The following is an 18,666-nucleotide window of genomic DNA, read 5'->3' on the forward strand; positions in this document are numbered from 1 at the left end:
GGAGGGGCGGTCGTTTGGGAAAATGCTTCACCCAAGCCCCCCCGCCCGCCCCGAGCCCAGGGCCCTGGCCTGAGCCGACTGAGAGTCGGGCCTGCTCCCTCCAAGCCGGGCTGATCTGATGGGACAGCCCGCCACCCCTCTCCCTCCGCGGGCAGGGAAACCTCTTGCCGTGAGGTAGTTTGTCATCCCGGGCCTCTGAGGGGGAACCTGGAAGGCCAGGGCTGGGGGAGCTACATGAGGAAAACCCGGAGTTTTTGATGGACGTGAACCGTGAGTGGAACGGCAGCGGGTCGATCCAGATGTGCAGCTAGCCAGTGGCCTTGCACGCTGCTAGAATGACTCCTGGTTATGGGGTCGTGGGGTCCATTTCCCCTTGGGGATTTTCTGGAAACACAAAACTATAAATCCTAGACTACTTCAGCTTAGACAGACACAATTCCAATCCACTCGAGATGTTGCAAGCTTGCATCATGAGGGTGCTTCTCCCGGGATTCTACCCAATCGGGGCTGAGAATTCCTTCGGGGCGACAGCGTGGGTTTCAATCCCGGGAGGTGGCCATTCCGGTGAGTCAAGAATTCTCTGAACTGGGCTTCTTCTGTCCCCTCCCCCAGACACGGGCATTCCCGCACTCTCGACCCTCTCCTTTGACGTAGGCGATCTGCTTCCGGGACAGTGGGTGGGTGAGGAGAAACAGAGGAAAATCAAAAGCCGGGAAAATTCCACTACTGCCAGCCTGACAGTAGAATTCAAGATCTCTCTCTTCCCACCCAAACGGGACTCCGTTCTTATGACTCATTTCCCGGGTCACACCGTTGGGCACCGCTGGGAAGATAAGGAGGGTGAGGGGGCCCATCCTTGGGACCTCGTGGGGCTCTGGAACCTAAGAAGGAAAGAGAGATTGCAGGGGTGGCAGGGACTGTATCTGTTGCCGAACTGTCCATTCTAAGCGCTTAGTACAGTGCTCTGCACAAAGTGAGCGCTAAATAAATACTACTGAGTGAATGAACGAAAGAGAGGGAAGGCGCCGGGCCCTTTGGCTCTCTCACCCTGGCTCGGGGATCGCCCCCGGCTGACCCCCTGCCAGACCTGGGGTGGAAAACGACCCCGTCGGGCCGCCGTGGGAGGTGGAGATCCGTTTCCCACTGGCAAGAAACAGAACGGATGGGGGCCCTGGCCTCGGCTGCACCTGCGAGGCGGAGCTCAGCAGGAAGGGACGCTTCGGTCCCCTCCCCTGAGGGCACTCCCCGGCAGGTGGGGCGCAGAGCATCCTGAAAGACCAGCCTGCAGGCTGCCACTGGCTAGCGGCTACCTTTCACAACAGACCACCGTTTTCTCCTGGGCTACCGGGCAAGCCAGCGGCGGCAGGCGGTGAGGAGGTGAAGACCCCAGGGGCCGGGGCCGCCAGGGAGACGGGCACTGGGAGAGCTGCTACTCACCCTCCTCCTTGGGTGTCAAGTTGCCTCTCCTTCCGAGTGTCCCCGGGGAAAGTCGGGATCCTAAGAGGTAGAGGAACTGCCAGCTTGCCACCTGGCGGGCCTAGGCTACTCCTTGTTGAGAGGGCAGAAGAGTGGGGGTGGGGGAGGAGGTCAAGGAAGATTTGCTGACCTCTAACCCCGCACCCCCAACAGGGAACTCTCGCTGGGAGACGGTGGGTCATGGGAGGGAGAGAGAAAACCAGAAGGGACCAGAGCGCACTTAGCCTTTCAGAGACCTAATCTTCCAGGGAAAGAAAAGAAGAAGCCAGGGTAAAGTCAACAACGAGGCATGCCAACGAGTACAGCGCGAGACAAACACACAACAGACACCCGAGGAGAGGCCAACTTGGAAACGGAGAAAGAACAACACCCGCTGGCGAACAGGACTGGGAGAACGGCAGGCTTCCCGGAGAACAGGAAGTTGGCCTGACAGATCTGTTTCCCGCATCGTCCAACCGGAGAGAAGAGCCGTCCCCTTTCCTCAGCCGTTCCCCAACTAGAGGTGACATTTTTCTGTAGAGAAAATACCCCCCCCCCATCGCCCTGCCCCCTCCTGGTCTCACAGTTCTACTCTCCTCCACTAATACAGCTCCGACCCCTCAGCCCGAAGCCGCTCAATCTGGAGACCACGCGTGGCCCGGCCAAACGGGTCACCCAAGGGTCCAGGTGGTCCGCCTGCTCCACCGCTCCTTGGAAGGCTCCATTTCGGATGATTGGCCAGCCGGCCTTGCGTGCCAACTGCTGTAGGATGTACCCAGCGGACGACGCGGGCAGTCCTTGTCTCCAAATTGCACGGATCTTACCTGCGCCTTTTCTCAGTAACAAAGGCACACGCCAAAGCTAAAGCTCGTGGGCTAGGCATTCCGGGCCATGGCCTGGATGAACGGAATATTGTGAGAGGCCAAAATAATCTCTCATCAGCCATCAGGAGCCAGGCAGGAGGGGGCGAGAGGCTGACTCCCAGAGCTAACAGCTGAGCACAAATAGTGCTAATGAACTGGAAAGAAAGAGTTATCTCTGGCAGCCATATTTTTGCCCTTATTTGGTGAGGAGGTTTTGCACAATTCCACTTTCTCGGGGTTCCGACACAGATGAGTTCCAGGTTTACGATGGGAAGGTTCTTCAGGTTAGGGACTGGAGGGTCCCTGTAGACTGTAAGCTCTTTAGGGGCAGGGAACGTGTCTTCCAAATCTGTTGTACTGGGTTCTCCCAAGCACTCAGCACAGTGCTCTGTACACACTAAGCGCTTAGTAAACATGACCGATGGACTGAAAGCAGCCAAGGGTCAGGCAGAAATCCACACTATGGGATAGGCTAGGTAGCCCCCGCTCCAATCGCAGAAATGACTCCCAGCTTTTTTAAGCACTTTACTATGTGCCAGGCACTGTTCTACGGGATGGAGTGGACGCAAAGCTCTCTGGTTGGACACGGTCCCTGCCCCACACGGGGCTCGCAGTCTTAAACCCCATTTTACAAATGAGGTAACCGAGGCCCCGAGAAGTGAAGTGACTTGCCCAAGGTGGCAGAGCAGACAAGGGGCGGAGCCGGGATTAGAACCAGGTCCTTCTGACTCCCAGGCCTGGGCTCTAACCACTAGGCCACATTGCTTCCCCATCATCACCTCACCGGTGAGTTGGTGGGCTGACGGGGCACTTCCTGAAATTTGAAGAAGACTTTCCCTGGTCACTGGTGGCCTGAGCTCTGCCCCGATACCCCCCGCGCTTGGCTATGAGGACTCAAGGGGTGGACGAAGGAAGAAAAGGAAGAAGTGGATGAGATTCGGGGGCGTAGGGGAAGGCAGGGGGAACAGAGAGCAAAGCCAAGGCCAGAAATGGCAGCAGGAAAATCGGGGACTTTTTAAATAGAGGTCTTGGATAGTGCCTACAGATTCCTCCTATTCAGGAAGACATCAAGACATCTAAGGCCAGTGTAGCCCAATCAAGTCATATTAGAACTTGAAGCATCAGCCCCATTGAGTCCCATTTAGGAACCACAAAGATTTTTCCGAACAAATCACTCTCGCCCTGATCAGGTGCGGTGTTTTCACATCTAATGAGCGCATCTGCTCCAAGTGCTGTGTAATTGTTCAGAAGAAACATTAGCACATTTTTACCTTAAACAAAATGGTAAAAGCGCATACATTCCAATCACTAAAGCTGGGCAATTATGGCAAAAAAAATCAAAGGACCAGAATAAAATAAACAAGAACGGAACTTCGGTTGGTTCCCTAACTTCTAGAAATAACAGGCTTTGCATGGGAAAAAGCAGCAAGGTAGCTGTCAGCCTTCCAATCTGCTAAGAACTGCTTATTATGAGACCCCCAAACCGCATTCTTTTCACAGACCACAAAAAAGGGGGTGCCGAGCCGCTTTTATCCTTTAATTTCTTTGTGAAAGAATGAACAGGAAGCAGGCAATCCTCTCCCAAGCACTTACTGCCATGGTCTGCATACAGTAAGTGCTCAATAAATATAGCTGACTGATTGATTGGGAAACTACTGCAGACTTTGAGCCCCAGTGAGACAGGAACCGTGTCCTATCAGATTGTCTTGTATCTCTCCCAGCGCTTAGTACAGGGCTTGGCACACAGAGAAGCAGCACGGCCTAGTGGACACAGCACAGCCCTGGGTGTAGGAAGGACCTGGGTTCTGATCCCGGTTCTGCCACTCATCTGCTGTGTGACTTTGGCCAAGTCACTTCACTTCTCTGAGCCTCAGTTCCCTCATCTGTAAAATGGGGTTTAACCATGAGCCTCATGTGGGGCAACCTGATTACCCTGTATCTACCCCAGCGCTTAGAACAGTGCTCTGCACAAAGTAAGCGCTTAACAAATACCAACATTATCTCTAAAATGGGGACTAAGACTGTGAGCCCCCTGTGGGACAGGGGCTGTGTCCAACCTGAATAACTTGTATCTACCCCAGCGCTTAGAGCAGTGCCTGGCACATAGTAAGTGCCTAACAAATACCATTAAAAAGTGTGTAGCAACTACTCATTATTTTCACTGCTACTGATGAGTCACGAGTCATAAACACATTGAACCAGCTTTACGGAGTGGGCATCTAAGGTGGGAAAACTGGAGTTGAGTCCAAATTCTTCCTGAAAAGTGCCACGGGGTTTCATTTCTGGCCGTCAAATCTTTCGGAGTGGAATGGGAAGGTCTTCACTTAACGTCACTTTCCAAAGGCAGCATCTTCAGTAAGATGGCAGCCCCTCCCAAGTCTCGACCGCCAAGAAATTACACATTGGCCCTTGGTGGGAGTCACACCTTCCTCCTCGGTCTTGACTCACCGACTTGGTCCGGCAGGGGTGACCCAGCGACACCAATAACTGGTATCCTCTGTGTGCTGGTCACCATGCAGACCTTTTTAAAAATGCAAGGATCTCCAACAACGGGAGACAGAAGTACCCAAGTAACTGGTTCAAGTTCCAACCCTGCGAGAGGTATCCGTGATCATTCAAAGTGGTTACTAACGCGGTGAGATGACCTTTTGGTTGATGTGGCATCTATTTCAATGCCAAACAGAGGGTCTCTTAAAAATAGAGATTTGATCCTCTTGAAAGTGAGGGGAGTGCTTCATTAACAGAACAAATGCATTTCACTGACTTGGAACATTTTCAGTCTACCCAAAGACCTCCCCTAAATCTCAAGAAGCCAAGCTCGGCACCACACTTGTACTTTGCTCCAATTGCTCTGCTCATTTACGACAGCATAGTTTCTATTTTAGGCGAGGCCCGGATGACATACAGCGGGCTTTGCTGAGGTTCTCGGTGCTTACTTCCAAGTACGGGGGGAAAAGAAATGAATACACACGTATATGGCATAAAAATGCTACATACTTTATAAGATTTTGTTTTGCTAACCAGCATTGCTGGACGAAGAAATCAGGGTTTTACTTTGGTTGCGGCTGAGGTCTGAAAGCAGCTCTTTGAGAAAAAGTAAAACAGGGGAGTTGAAGAAACATCCGATTTCTACCAAGATAGAGCGAAAACCACAGCCTAACCAACTCAACCGGGGCTTTAAATTGGCTATGACAAATTGCTAAAAATCACCAAAACACCAAACTGCTGGAGAAAGTGAAACCATGACAAGACACCCATCAGTTACTATGAATGTGGAATGGTTTTCAACCACAGCCTTTCACAGCTGTAAAGTACAAGGGGGAAAGTTATGCAAATGCGGATAAAGGTTAAAGAGTAGAGGAGGGGTGGGGAGTGACGTATTACGGATCTGAAGAATGACTTATTGCAGGTTCCAGGCTAGAAGGGTAGTGAGATATTATTATAAATAAATAATTTACAGACAGGGACATTTCTACCAACTCTTTCGTATTGCTCTCGCCCAAGCGCTTAGTCCGGTGCTCTGCACGCAGTAAGTGCTCAATAAACACCCTTGGTCACCACTGGACCAGGCCTTGCAGCTAGACTTCTTGAAGACCTTAGCTCAGTCGGTCAATCATTCATATTTATTGAGTTCTTACTGTGCGCTGAACACTGTATTACGTGTTTGAGAGAGTACAGATAGCAATATAACGGAGTAAGGTAGACAAATTCCCTGCCCACAGTGAGTTTACCGTCCAGAGGAGGAGACAGAAAAGAATATAAATATATGAATTATGGATATGTACAAAACTGCTGTGGGGCAGACAGAGGGGTGAATACAGGGAGCAAATCAGGGTGACGCAGAAGGGCGTGGGAGAAGAGGAAATGAGGGCTTAGTCAGAGAAGGCCTCTTGGAAGAGATGTGCCTTCAATAAGGCTTTGAAGGTGGGGAGAGTGATTGCCAGATATGAAAAGAGAAGGCATTTCAGGCCAGAGGCAGGATGTGAGCGAGAGGTCAGCGGCGAGACAGTCGAGATCAAGGTACGCCAAGTAGGTTGGCATTAGAGGAGCGAAGTGAGAGGGCGGGGTTGTAGAAGGACAGCAGTGAGGTGAGATAGAAAAGGAAAGGTGATTCAGTGATTTAAAGCTGACGGTAAGGAATTTCTGTTTGCGGATGGGCAACCCCTGGCGGTTCCTGAGGAGTGGAAAACCCGGCCTTGAACGTTTTTGTAGAAAAATGACTTGGGCAGCAGAGTGAAGTATGCGACAAGACGCTGGGATGTCGGCAAGGAGGCTGATACAGTATTCAGGCAGAAGAGGATAAGTGCTTAGATTAACGTGGTAGCCATTTGGATGGCCCCCTCTCAAGGTTGCACCTGGAGAGTTTCCAGTCCTCTACCCGTCGCGACTATGGAAGGGAGAGTCAAGCAGAGGCCTACACATTCCACTCCTAGCTTGGGCAGTGGCTAGTGAGTGGAAGGCAATCTGCTACAGGTCAAAACTCACCCGTGTTGAGCAGCAAAGGCATGGGAGAGTGTCGAGGGTGGAGACTCAAGTTAACTGTGCAGAAGGAGGCGATGGTGAACCACTTCAGTATTTTAACCAAGAAAACTCTATGGATCCACGACCAGAACAATTCCAGATGGAGAGCAGGGCATTCTGGGAGAGATGTGTCCGCAGCGTCGCTCTGGGTCGGAAACAATTCGACGCCATAAGACAAGTTTGGATGGAGAGGAAAGGGTGGACTTTAGTGATATTGTGAAAGTTGAACCGAGAGTGATAGAGTGAGATAGAGTGAGATAGAGTGAGAGACAGACTGAATATGTGGGTTGAATGAGAGAGATGAGTCAAGCGTAATGTCAAGGTTAAAGGCTACAGAGATGGGAAAATCAGGGTTGGGGTGGGAAGACAAGGAGATTTGTTTTGGACATGTTAAGTTTGAGGTGACAGCAGGACATCCAAGTAGAGATGTCTTGAAGGCAGGAGGAAATGTGAGGCTGCAGGGAGGAAGCGAGATCAGGGCTGGAGATGCAGATTTGGGAATCATCCATATAAAGGTGGTATCTGAAGCCTTGGGAGTGAATGAGTTATCTAAGGCAGTGGGTGTAGAGAGAGAATAGAAGGGAACCCAGAACTGAATCTTGAGGGTCTCCCAGAGTTTGGGGGATGGGGAGAGGAGACAGAGGAGGATCCCATGAAAGAGACTGAGAAACAGCAGCCAGAGAGATCCGGGAGAGGACAATGTCAGTGAAGCCAGGGTTGGACAATGTTTCCAGGAAAAGGGGGTGGTGGACAGTGTCGAAGGCAGCTGAGAGGTCGAGGAGGTTTAGGATGGAGTAGGGGCCATTAGATTTGGCTAGAAGGAAATCATTTGTGATGTTGGAGAGGGCGGTTTCTGTGGTGGGAAGGGAACGGAAGTCGGACTGGAGGGGGTCAAAGAGAAAATGGAAGAGAGGACCAGGAAACCGTGGGTGTAGACAGCTCACTCGAGGAGTTTGGAGAGGTATAGTACGAGGGAGAGGGGGCGATAACTGGAGGGAGCCATGGAGTCAAGGGAGGTTCTTTTAGGATAAGAGGAGATGACATGAGCATGTTTGAAAGTGGTGGAGAAGAAGCCATTGGAGAACAAACAGTCGAAGATAATGGTCCGGGAGGGATGAAGGGAGGGGGCACTTGCTTTGATAAGGTGCAAAGGGATGGGGTTGGATGTGCAGGTGGAGGGGATGGATTTTGAGAGAACGCAGGGGATCTCCTCTTGAGATACTGCTGGGAAAGACAGAGTTGGAGATGGGGCAGGAGAAGGGAGGGCCTGGAGAAAAGAAGGACTGGAAAAGAGCAGGGGGAGGTTTAGGGAGATCACCTGATAGCTTCAAATTTTTCAATAAGGTAGGTGGCCAGGTCACTGGGGCAAGAAATCGGGGAGGCCGGGGGCCAGAGGGAGTTAAACATCTAGAACAACTGACAAGGGCAATGGGCATGGGTGTCAATAAGGATGGGGAAATAATCTTCCTGAGCAGAGTGGAGAGAGGGCAGAGTCCAACCACACACATCCAAGGATGAACCTGAGGTGGACGAGCCTGGTATCTAGATTTCCATCAGCAGAGTGCTATGGCTAGTGCACAGGAGTGAAGGAAGCAGACTGTAGAGGTGATCCAGGGCTGTGTTAGTGGTACGAGATGAACGAAGGGAAAGAGGAGCGAGTGATGATGATGATGATGGTATCTGTTAAGCACTTACTATGTGCCAGGCACTGGATTAAGCCCTGGGGTGGATACAAGCAAATCGGGTTGGATACGGTTCCTGTTCCACGTGGGGCTCACAGTCTCAATCCCCATCTTACAGATGCGGTAACCAAGGCCCAGAGAAGTGAAGTGACTTGCCCAAGGTCACACAGCAGAGAAGTGGTGAAGCCGGGATTAGAACCCATGACCTTCTGACTCCCAGGTCCATGCTCTATCCACTGTGCCATGCTGCTTCGGTTGAGTTCAGGTTCAGTAGAGAGGGTGGTGTAGAGGGCATCAATTTGGTCATCAAGGGAAGGCAGTTGCACGGAGAGTAAATGGGGCATGATGACCTGAGAAAATTGGATAGGGTCAAGAGGTCGGAACTCTCCTTGGGGGAACAAGACAGATTTGTTGGGAGGAAGTGTGTGGGAGAAGGCGGCAAGTGAGGAAGGTTTGGTCAGAGGGATTTGAGTGGGCCAGGTAGAGAATGAACAGTGGCTAGAGATGATGAGATAGAGTCTGGGCCAAGTTGGTGATCCCTGAAATTCCTCTATCTGACCTGCCTCTTCTCCCATACACCCCATAAATCTGTGCTGTTCCCCCAGAGAATTCCCGATCTTTGGAACCTCTCCAATTTTCTCAACTCATTATGCCCAATTTAGGCTCCCACACTATACCCACACTAGCCTCCCATACTCACACTACCCTCCTCTTATGACCAAATCCATGCTCTCAACACCATCCTCTGTACTGAACTCAACTCACTCGGTCCCCTAGCCCTTCATCAATCTCATGCCACTAAACCTCAGTCCTGGATCACCTGCCTCCTTCACTCCCGTGCTCGAGTCGCACAGCACTGCTGGTGGAAAACTAAATATCAGGCCGGCTTTGTCCACTTAAAGTTTATCCTTATAAGCTTTAACTCCGCCCTCTCCTCTGCCCCCCAAAAATGATTTCTCTATCCTTACTGCCACACATTCCCACTGCCCTAACCAGTTGTTCCAGACATTTAACTCCCTCCTCAGGCCCCCTGCTTTCCCACCACCCCCAGCCCCAGCCCCTAATGACTTGGCCACCTACTTTATTAAGAAAATTGGCATTACAAGGCGTGAGGTCCCGAAAATCGCCCCCACCCTTCCTCAGTCCCTTCCGCTTCCAGCCCACTCTTCAACTCTTCCATACTCTCCAACACCCTTCTCCTGCCTCCTCTCAAAAGCCTCCCCCTCCACCTGTGCATCTGACCCCATTCCTTCACACCTTATCAAAACTCTTGCCCCCTCCCTTCTTCCCGCCCCAACCGCCATTTTCAATTGTTTGCTCGCCAATGGCTCCTTCTCGACTCCTTTCAAACATGCCCACATCTCCCCTGTCCAAAAACAAAATCCTCCCATGACCCCCGGCTCCCTCCAGTTATCACTACATCTCCCTCCTACCATTCCTCTACAAACTCCTTGAGCGAGTTAAGTACACCCACTGTCTCAAAATCCTCTCTTCCAATTCTTTCCCTGTCCCCCTCCAATCTGGCTTCTGTCCCCATCGCGCCACAGAAACCGCCCTCTCAAAGGTCACCGATGATCTCCTTCTTGGCAAATCCAATGGCCTCGACTCCATCCTAATCCTCCTCAATCTCTCAGATGCCTTGGACACTGGGGACCACCCCCTTCTTCTGGAAATGTTATCCAAACTTGGCTTCTCTGAATAATAATGTTGGTATTTGTTAAGCACTTACTATGTGCCGAGCACTGTTCTAGGCACTGGGGTAGACACAGGGGAATCAGGTTGTCCCACGTGGGGCTCACAGTCTTAATCCCCATTTTACAGATGAGGGAACTGAGGCACCGAGAAGTTAAGTGACTTGCCCAAAGTCACCCAGCTGGCAAGTGGCAGAGCCGGGGTTCGAACCCATGACCTCTGACTCCAAAGCCCGTGCTTTTTCCAGTGAGCCACGCTGCTTCTCTGAATCTGTCCTCTCCTGTTTCTCCTCTTATGTCTCTGGCCATTCATCCTCAATCTCCCCTCCTCTGCCTCCCACCCCCTACCTATGGGGGTCCCTCAAGGCTCACTTCTGGGTCCCCTTCTATTCTCCATCTACAACCACTCCGTTGGAGAATTCACTCACTCCCATGACTTGAACTACCATCTCTATGCGGACGATACCCAAATCTCCATCTCCAGCCCCGATCTCTCTCCCTCTCCGCAGTCTCGCATTTCCCCTTGCCCTTTGAGATATCTCTACTTGGATGTCCTTCTGTCACCTCAAGCTTAACATGTCCAAAACAGAATTCCTTATCTTCTCACCCAAACCCTGCCCTCTTCCTGATTTTCCCATCACTGTAGACGGCACCACCATCCTTCCTGTCTCATAAGCCCACAACCTATGTGTTATCCCTGCCTCCTCTCTCTCATTTAATCCACATATTCAATCCATCACTAAATCCTGTTGGTCCCAAATTCACAACATCGCTAAAATCTGCCCTTTCTTTTCCATCCAACTGTTACCGCCTTACTACAATCACTCATCCTGCATCAGCCTCCTTGCTGACCTCCCAACCTCCTGTCTCTCCCCACTCCAGTCCATACATACTTCACTCTGCTGCCCAGATCATTTTTCTAAAAAAATGTTCAGGACATTCCTCAAAATTCCCCACTCCTCCAAAAACTCCAATTCACCCATTCACCTCTGCATCAAATAACAACTCATCACCACTGGCTTTAAAGCACTCCATCACCTTGCCCCCTCCTACCTCACCTCACTGTTCTACTACAGTCCAGACCGCACACTTCACTCCTCAAACATTAACCTTCTCAATGTGCCTCGATCTTGCCCAACTCGCAGCTAACCCCTCGTCCAAGTTCAGCCTCTGGCCTGGAACACCCTACCTCCTCAAATTCAACAGACAATTACTCTCCCCCGATTAGACTGTGAGACCATCAATGGACAGGGATTGTCTCTATCTGTGGCTGAACTGTACAGTCCAAGAGCTCAGTACAGTGCTCTGCACATAGTAAGCGCTCAATAAATACTACTGAATGAATGAAGGCACATCTCCTCCAGGAGGCCTTCCCTGACTAAGCCCCCCTCCTTCCTCTTATGCCGTCTGTGTTTGTGTCACTCTGACTTGCTCCCTTCGTTTTACTCCCCTCCCAGCCCCACAGCACTTATGTACATATCTGTAATTTATCTGTATCAATGTCTGTCTCCCCGCGACTAGATTGTAAGCTCATTGAATTTGTCTGTTTCTTGTTGTTTTGTACTCTCCCAAGTGCTTAGTACACTGGTCTCCATATAGTAAGTGCTCAATTAATACAACTGAATTAATTAATGATGATGGTATTTGTTAAATGCTTCCTATGTGTCAAGAACTTGGGTGGAACAGGAGGTCAGTGAAGTTGAGGAGTGATAGAAAATGGACAGCAGAAGGGTCAGCAGGAACATCTATTTGGATAATATACTCTCCAAAGATCAATGTAGGGATGGACAAAGAGAGAAGGAATATGAGAAAGGAATTAAAATGGTTCAGAAAGTTGTAGGAGGGGCCTGGAGGATGCTATGAAGAAGCAGCTGGGGCTTAGTGGAAAGAGCACGGGCTTGGGAGTCAGAGGTCATGGGTTCCAATCCTGGCTCCTCTACTTATCACTGAGGCACTTAACTTCTCTGGGCCTCAGTTACCTCATCTGTAAAAATGGGGATTAAGACTGTGAGCCCCACATGGGATAATCTGATTATCCTGTATCTCCCCAGCGCTTAGAGGAGTGCCTGGCACATGGTAAGCACTTACCAAATACCATCAGCATCATTATTATTATTTTTACTGGAATCCGGAGTGGGAGGCAGAGGTGGATACTGTGTGCTTTGAAGGGCAGGAAAGAGAGGGATAGAGGAAGTGGAATGGTGCGAAGACTGCACTGTGGAACGATAAAGTCGACTCCTCTCCCTTTCCCAGTGAGTGTGGGGGAGTGAGAGGGGATGTGTCCCACTCTAGAGAGAGCAGCAGGGGAGACCGTGCCATCCGGGGAGAGCCAGGTTTCAGTGATGGCAAGGAGGAGCAGTGATTGGGTCAGAAACAGGTCAAGGATGAAGCTGCCCCTTCTCGAGGCTAAACACCAACAAGTCCTTTCACATTTCCTCCTACAGTCGACTTTCCATTTCTTTCATCATTTTGGTCATTCAACCCGGGGCCCATTCCCATTTTTCCAGATCCTTAAGTGGGGTGATCAGAACCCGTCACGATAATCTAATAAGTGTAGTTTGGGCAGTCCTCGGACTTTCGCCACCACCGGATTCCCCCAAATCTCCATCTCAAGTTGAAACTTTCTAAGTAGGAACCAATTTTTCATAGGATCAATGTTTATAAATAGGAAGTTGGTTTCTGACTCAAGTTCGGATATCCTATTTTCATCGGAATCAGTCTGAATTGTGTACTCAATCAACTACAGAGGAATAAAAGCTTCACCCATCAATCGCTCAATCCATGATATCTGATGAGCACCTGTGTGCGGAGCACCGTACTAAGCGTTTTGGAGAGTGCATGACAGTTGGTAGAAATGATCCCTGCCCTCAAGAAATGATCCCTGCCTTAACGTGAATATATTTATCTTGAGTCAGAGAGGTTCCACGATAGTCACCTTTTACTTCATCCAAAATAAAACGGTGTTGACTGAACCTGATGATTTTGCCTGCCGGACCCTAATGTTCCCATCCCCCCAGCCCTCATTAAGCCTTGTCCCCATTTCCCCACATCTCCTATGTCCAGAGCCCCTCCCTCCCTTGTCCCTTGAGATGGTTGGCTCTTTTATAATAACAGACCACTGCTGACTCTTCTAGTGTTTGTGGTCAACGGCGACCCTCCCCAACCAACATCTTTTTCTCCTCACAATCAGTGGCATGTACTGAGTACTTATTTTGTACAGAGCACTGTCCTAAGCACTCAGGCGAGTACAAAACAGCAGCAGAATTGGTTTCCACCCACAGTGACCTGTGAGAAGCAGCATGGCCCAGTGGAAAGGGCCCGGGCCTGGGAGTCAGAGGGCCTGGGTTCTAATTCCAGGTCTGCCACTGGCCTGCTGTGAGACCTTGGGCAAATCAGTTCACTTCTCTGTGCCTCAGTTTCCTCAACTATAAAATGAAGGTTCACTGTCTGCTCTCCCTCCTACTTAGACTGTGAGCCCCATGTGGGACAGGGAATATGTTCAAACTGATATTCTATCTACCACAGAGCTTAATATCATTTTTAGCACAGAATAAGGGCTTAACCAGTACCACAATTACTGAAGCAGCATGGCCTAGTGGAGAGAGCACGGGCCTGGGAGTCAGAGGGCCTGGGTTCTAATCCCAGCTCTGCCAGCTGTCTGCTGGGTGATTTTGGGCAAGTCACTTCGCTTCTCTGTGCCTCACTTCTCTCATCTGTAAAATGGGGATTAAGACTGTGAGGCCCACGTGGGACAGGGTCTGTGTCCAACCTGTACAGTGCTTAGAACAGTGCTTGGCACATATTAAGCGCTTAACAATTACCCTTAAAAAACAGACAAAAAACCGACCTTATTCTCCATCATCTTCATCGTTACCAACAGAACACAAAGTCTGGAAAGGTTGGATGTGAAGAATTTGCATTTAACCCTCTCCCTGACCTCTGTGGCTGGTGGAAAGGTTCAGAGAAAAGCCAAACTTTCAGTCGGTGAGATTTCGAAGTATGCTGGGGTAAACCACGTGCAAATAATCAAGAGTGGGCACACCTTCTGAGGATGAAGAGCAATCAATCATTGGTATTTATTGAGCGAATACTGGATACTCAGGAGAGTACAATTCAATATAGTTGGTAAATGTGATCTTGCCCACAAGTTTGTAGTCTAGAGGGGGAGACAGGCATTAAAATTAATGACAGGGGAAATGACAGAATATAAGGATATACACGAAAGTGCTGTGGAGGTGGTGGTGGGGAGAGAGAGTATCAACCAATCAATCAATCAATGGTAATTACTGAGCACTTACTGTATGCAGAGCACTGTACTAAGAACTTGGGAGAGTACCATATAACAGTTGGCAGACACGTTCCCTATCTAGAGGGGGAGAGAGATATTCATATAAATAAATTATGGATATAATAATAATAATTTTGGTATTTGTTAAATGCTTGCTATGTGCCAAGCACTGTTCTAAGCACTGGGTAGATACAAGGTAATTAGGTTGTCCCACGTGGGGCTCACAGTCTTAATCCCCATTTTCCAGATGAGGTAACTGAGGCCCAGAGAAGTGAAGTGACTTGCCCAAAGTCACACGGCTGAGAGGTGGCAGAGCTGGGATTCGAAACCACAACCTCTGATTCCCAAGCCCGGGCTCTTTCCACTGAGCCACGCTGCTTCTCAGATATGTACACATGAGAGTGAAAATTGAAGTGCAAGAGTGATGCAGGACGGAGGGAGAGAAGAAGAAATGAGGGCTTAGTCGGGGGACGCCTCTTGGAGGAGACGTGCCTTAAATATGTCTTTGATGGTGGGGCGAAAGAATGTCTGTGGGATATTCCAGCCCAGAGTCGGGACTTGGGTGAGAAGTTGGAGGCAAGACAGAGAAGACTGAGGCACAGTCAATAGGTTGACAATAAAGGAGTGGAGTATGCTGGCTGGATCATAGTGAGAAATCTGGAAGGTAAGCTAGGCGAGAAGCAGCGTGGCTCAGTGGAAAGAGCACAGGCTTTGGAGTCAGAGGTCATGAGTTCGAATCCCAGCTCTGCCACTTGTCAGCTGTGTGACTGTGGGCAAGTCACTTAACTTCTCTGTGCCTCAGTTACCTCATCTGAAAAATGGGGATTAAGACTGTGAGCCCCACGTGGGTCAACCTGATTCCCCTATGTCTACCCCAGCGCTTAGAACAGTGCTCTGCACATAGTAAGCGCTTAACAAATACCAACATAGGCGGGGGAAAGGTGATTGAATGTTTTGAAGCCAATGTCGAGGAGTGTCTGTTTGAAGTGGAGGAAGATGGGCAACTACTGTAGAAACACACGTGAGACATTTTTATAGAAAAATGATTCGGGCAACAGCGTGAAGTATGGCCGGAGTGGGGAGAGACTGGAGGGAGGGAGGTCAGAGAGGGGGCTGATGTAATAATCAGTGTGCGATAGGATAAACGCTTGAATTAACGTCGTGGCAAAGTGGAAGGAAAGGAGAGGGAAGATGTTAGCGATGTTGTGAAGGTTGAAGCGGCGTGATCTCTCGACAGATTGAACACGCGGGTTGAATGACAAAGATGGGTCAAAGATAACGCCACGATTAAGGGCTTGTGAGATAGGGAGGATCGTGGTGTCGTCTAGAGTTAAGGGAAAGTCGGGGTGGGCAGGGTTCGGGTGGGAAGACAAGGAGTTCTGTTTCGGATATGTTCAGTTTGAGGTTTAGGTGGGACATCCAAGTCAAACTGTCCTGAAGGCAGTAGGGAATGTGAACCGGAATGAAAGGACAGTAAAGAGGGCTGGAGATGTAGATTTGGGAATCATCTGCAGAGCGATGGTAGGTGAAGCCATGGGGGTGGATGGGCTCTCCAAGGGAGAGGGTGTAGATGGAAAATAGAAGGGACTCTGACCCGAGCCTGGAGGGCCTTGATGATGATGATGGTATTTGTTAAGCGCTTACTATGTGCCAAGCACTGTTCTAAGCACTGAGATAGATACAAGGTTATCAGGCTGTCCCACGTGGGGGCGCACAGTCTTAATCCCCATTTTCCAGATGAGGTAACCAAGGCACCGAGAAGTTGAGAGACCTGCCCAAAGTCACACAGCTGACAGGTGGCGGAGCCGGGATTAGAACCCACAACCTCTGACTCCCAAGCCCGGGCTCTTTCCATTAAGCCACGCTGCTTCTCTTCCACACTTAGCGGGTGGGAGGCAGAGGAGGAGCCCGTGAAAGAGACTGAGAAGGAACAGCCAGAGAAATGAGAGGAGAATGAGGAGAGAACAGCACCGGTGAAGCCAAGGTCGGATGTTTCCGGGGTGGTTGACAAGGTGGAAGGCAGCTGAGAGGTCCAGGAGGATTACGATAGAGCAGAGGCTGTTGGATTAAGGGAGCCACACATAAGGAGATGAGGAGGTAGTCATCCACGGCCCCTTGAAGGAGATACAATTTTAGTTGAAGGAAGGGAGAGTGGTGGTCTATTGGCTTCAAAGGTGGAGGGTGTTCCAGGCCTGAGAGAGGAGATTGAGAGCTGGGTAAGTAAATCGGTGTTAGAGGAGTGAAATGTAAGGGCTGGGTTGTAGTTGGATCAGTGAGGTAAGATAAGAGGGAACGGGCTCGTAGAGAAGCAGCATGCCTCAATGGAAAGAGCCTGAGCTTGGGAGATCGAATCCCGGCTCTGCCACTTGTCAGCTGTGTGACTGTGGTCGAGTCACTTAGCTTCTCTGTGCCTCGGTGACCTCATCTGTAAAATGGGGATGAAGACTGTGAGCTTCACGTGGGACAACCTGATGACCCTGTATCTCCCCCAGAGCTCAGAACAGTGCTCTGCACGTAGTAAGCCCTTAACAAGTACCATCATTATTATTATTATTAGAGAACCTCAAAGCCAAAGGTAAGGAGTTTCTGTTTTTACATGGCGGTGGCTGAGCCGGGCTCGTAGAGAACCTCAAAGCCACGGGTGAGGAGTTTCTGCTTTTATGTGGATGTGGCTGAGCTCCTGGGGGGTTTTGAGGGAAATGTGGCCTGAACGTTTTTGTAGAAAAATGATGGGGGCGGCGGAGTGAAATATGGACTGGAGAGGGGAGAGACAGGAGGCGGGGAGGTCAGCGAGGAGGCTGGGGAAGTCGTCGAGGCAGGGTCTGACACCTGACTGGATCAATGGCCAATGAACCTTCTTTAACCTTCTCTCCCCACCTCATCTTTCAAGCCAACGACTCTACTCACAGGGGGTACTAAGGAGTTTCTCTCTGAAAGTCGAGGGAAGTCAAGGGTCAGCCAACTCACAAAACCACCACAAGCAGAAGTGTAAAATAAGAAAATCACTATAGGAGAAGACAGGAAAAAATCAGCCTGCTCTGTGCCGACCCAGGACACGCTAATAGTGAGGGTAACTGAGAAGCCCGTTGGCTCTTTAGATTCCCTTGAAAATCGGGAGTGGGATCCAACTTCGGCATCTGGGTCAATTTTCCCTTACGTACTTCTTTCTCCATGTGGAATTTTCTAGCAAAATGCCCTTTCGTCCCTTTCTCTCCTTCACTGTGCTAGTTAGAAATACAAAGCTGGGGGGAAACCCCCACTAATAAAATCACCTTTCATTATCATTTCCCGCGGAGAGCTTTCGCTACCGAATTTCCTCTTAATTGCCCTAAGTGTGTGAGTGCAGTTTAACAGCTGGGCAGCATTTATAGTAAAACTAAAAGTAAACACCCTAAAGTTTTCCACATGCCCGGTATCATGTGCTTCTGGGAAATGCAGAGTCCTTACGTGGGGTGTAACTGATCATTTGAGTAACATCCAACACCGAAGCATTTCGTAACCAACTTGAGATCCAGAGCAGGAAATAGTGTCGGAGCGGGTTGCCTGTCACGTGCCTAAGAGCCACAAACCTTTTTAAGCAGTCGGCAAAATTTTCAGATGGCTTTCACATACTTTCCTAATGTTCTCGAGATGCTCTGGCTGAGGGAAGAGGCCCTGTCACCACTGGCTCCTTCTCCCTTCTTTTGCTCTCCTTCCCCCCAAAACGTTTCTCCTTCACAGCCACCTTCCCCACTGCCCTTCTCCTTGTCCTTTCAATTCCCTTTCCCTTTCCCTCCAGCTGCTTCCCTTTCTCTTTCCCCTTACCCCCATCCACTAGCTCACAGTGAGGAGCAGTGTGGCCTATTGGAAAGAGCCCGGGCCTGGGAGTCAGAGGGCCTGGGTTCTAATCCCGACTCTGCCACTTGTCTGCTCTATGGGCAAGTTCATTCAATCGTATTTACTAAGTGCTACTGTATGCAGAGCACTCTCCTAAGCGCTTGGGACAATGCAATATGACAATAAGCAGACACATTCCCTGTCCTTCGTTTCTCTGGACCTCAGTTCCCTCAACTGTAAAATGGACTTTCAATACCTGTTCTCCCTTCTACTTAAGACTGCAAGCCCCAGGTGGGCCCTGATCATCTTGTGTTCATCCAAGCTAGTAGTACCGTGTTTGGCACATAGTA

At 50.0% G+C, this 18,666-nt stretch overlaps 1 protein-coding gene across 2 annotated transcripts in view; it reads right to left on the bottom strand.

The window, feature by feature from the left end:
• ZC3H12B (zinc finger CCCH-type containing 12B) overlaps positions 1-18,666 on the bottom strand; it is a 76,340-nt gene that overhangs the window by 46,891 nt on the left and 10,783 nt on the right. The gene's annotated exons all lie outside the window — the stretch shown is intronic.

The sequence above is a fragment of the Ornithorhynchus anatinus genome, chromosome 6 (assembly GCF_004115215.2).
Source record: "Ornithorhynchus anatinus isolate Pmale09 chromosome 6, mOrnAna1.pri.v4, whole genome shotgun sequence".
Taxonomy (NCBI): Eukaryota; Metazoa; Chordata; class Mammalia; order Monotremata; family Ornithorhynchidae; genus Ornithorhynchus; species Ornithorhynchus anatinus.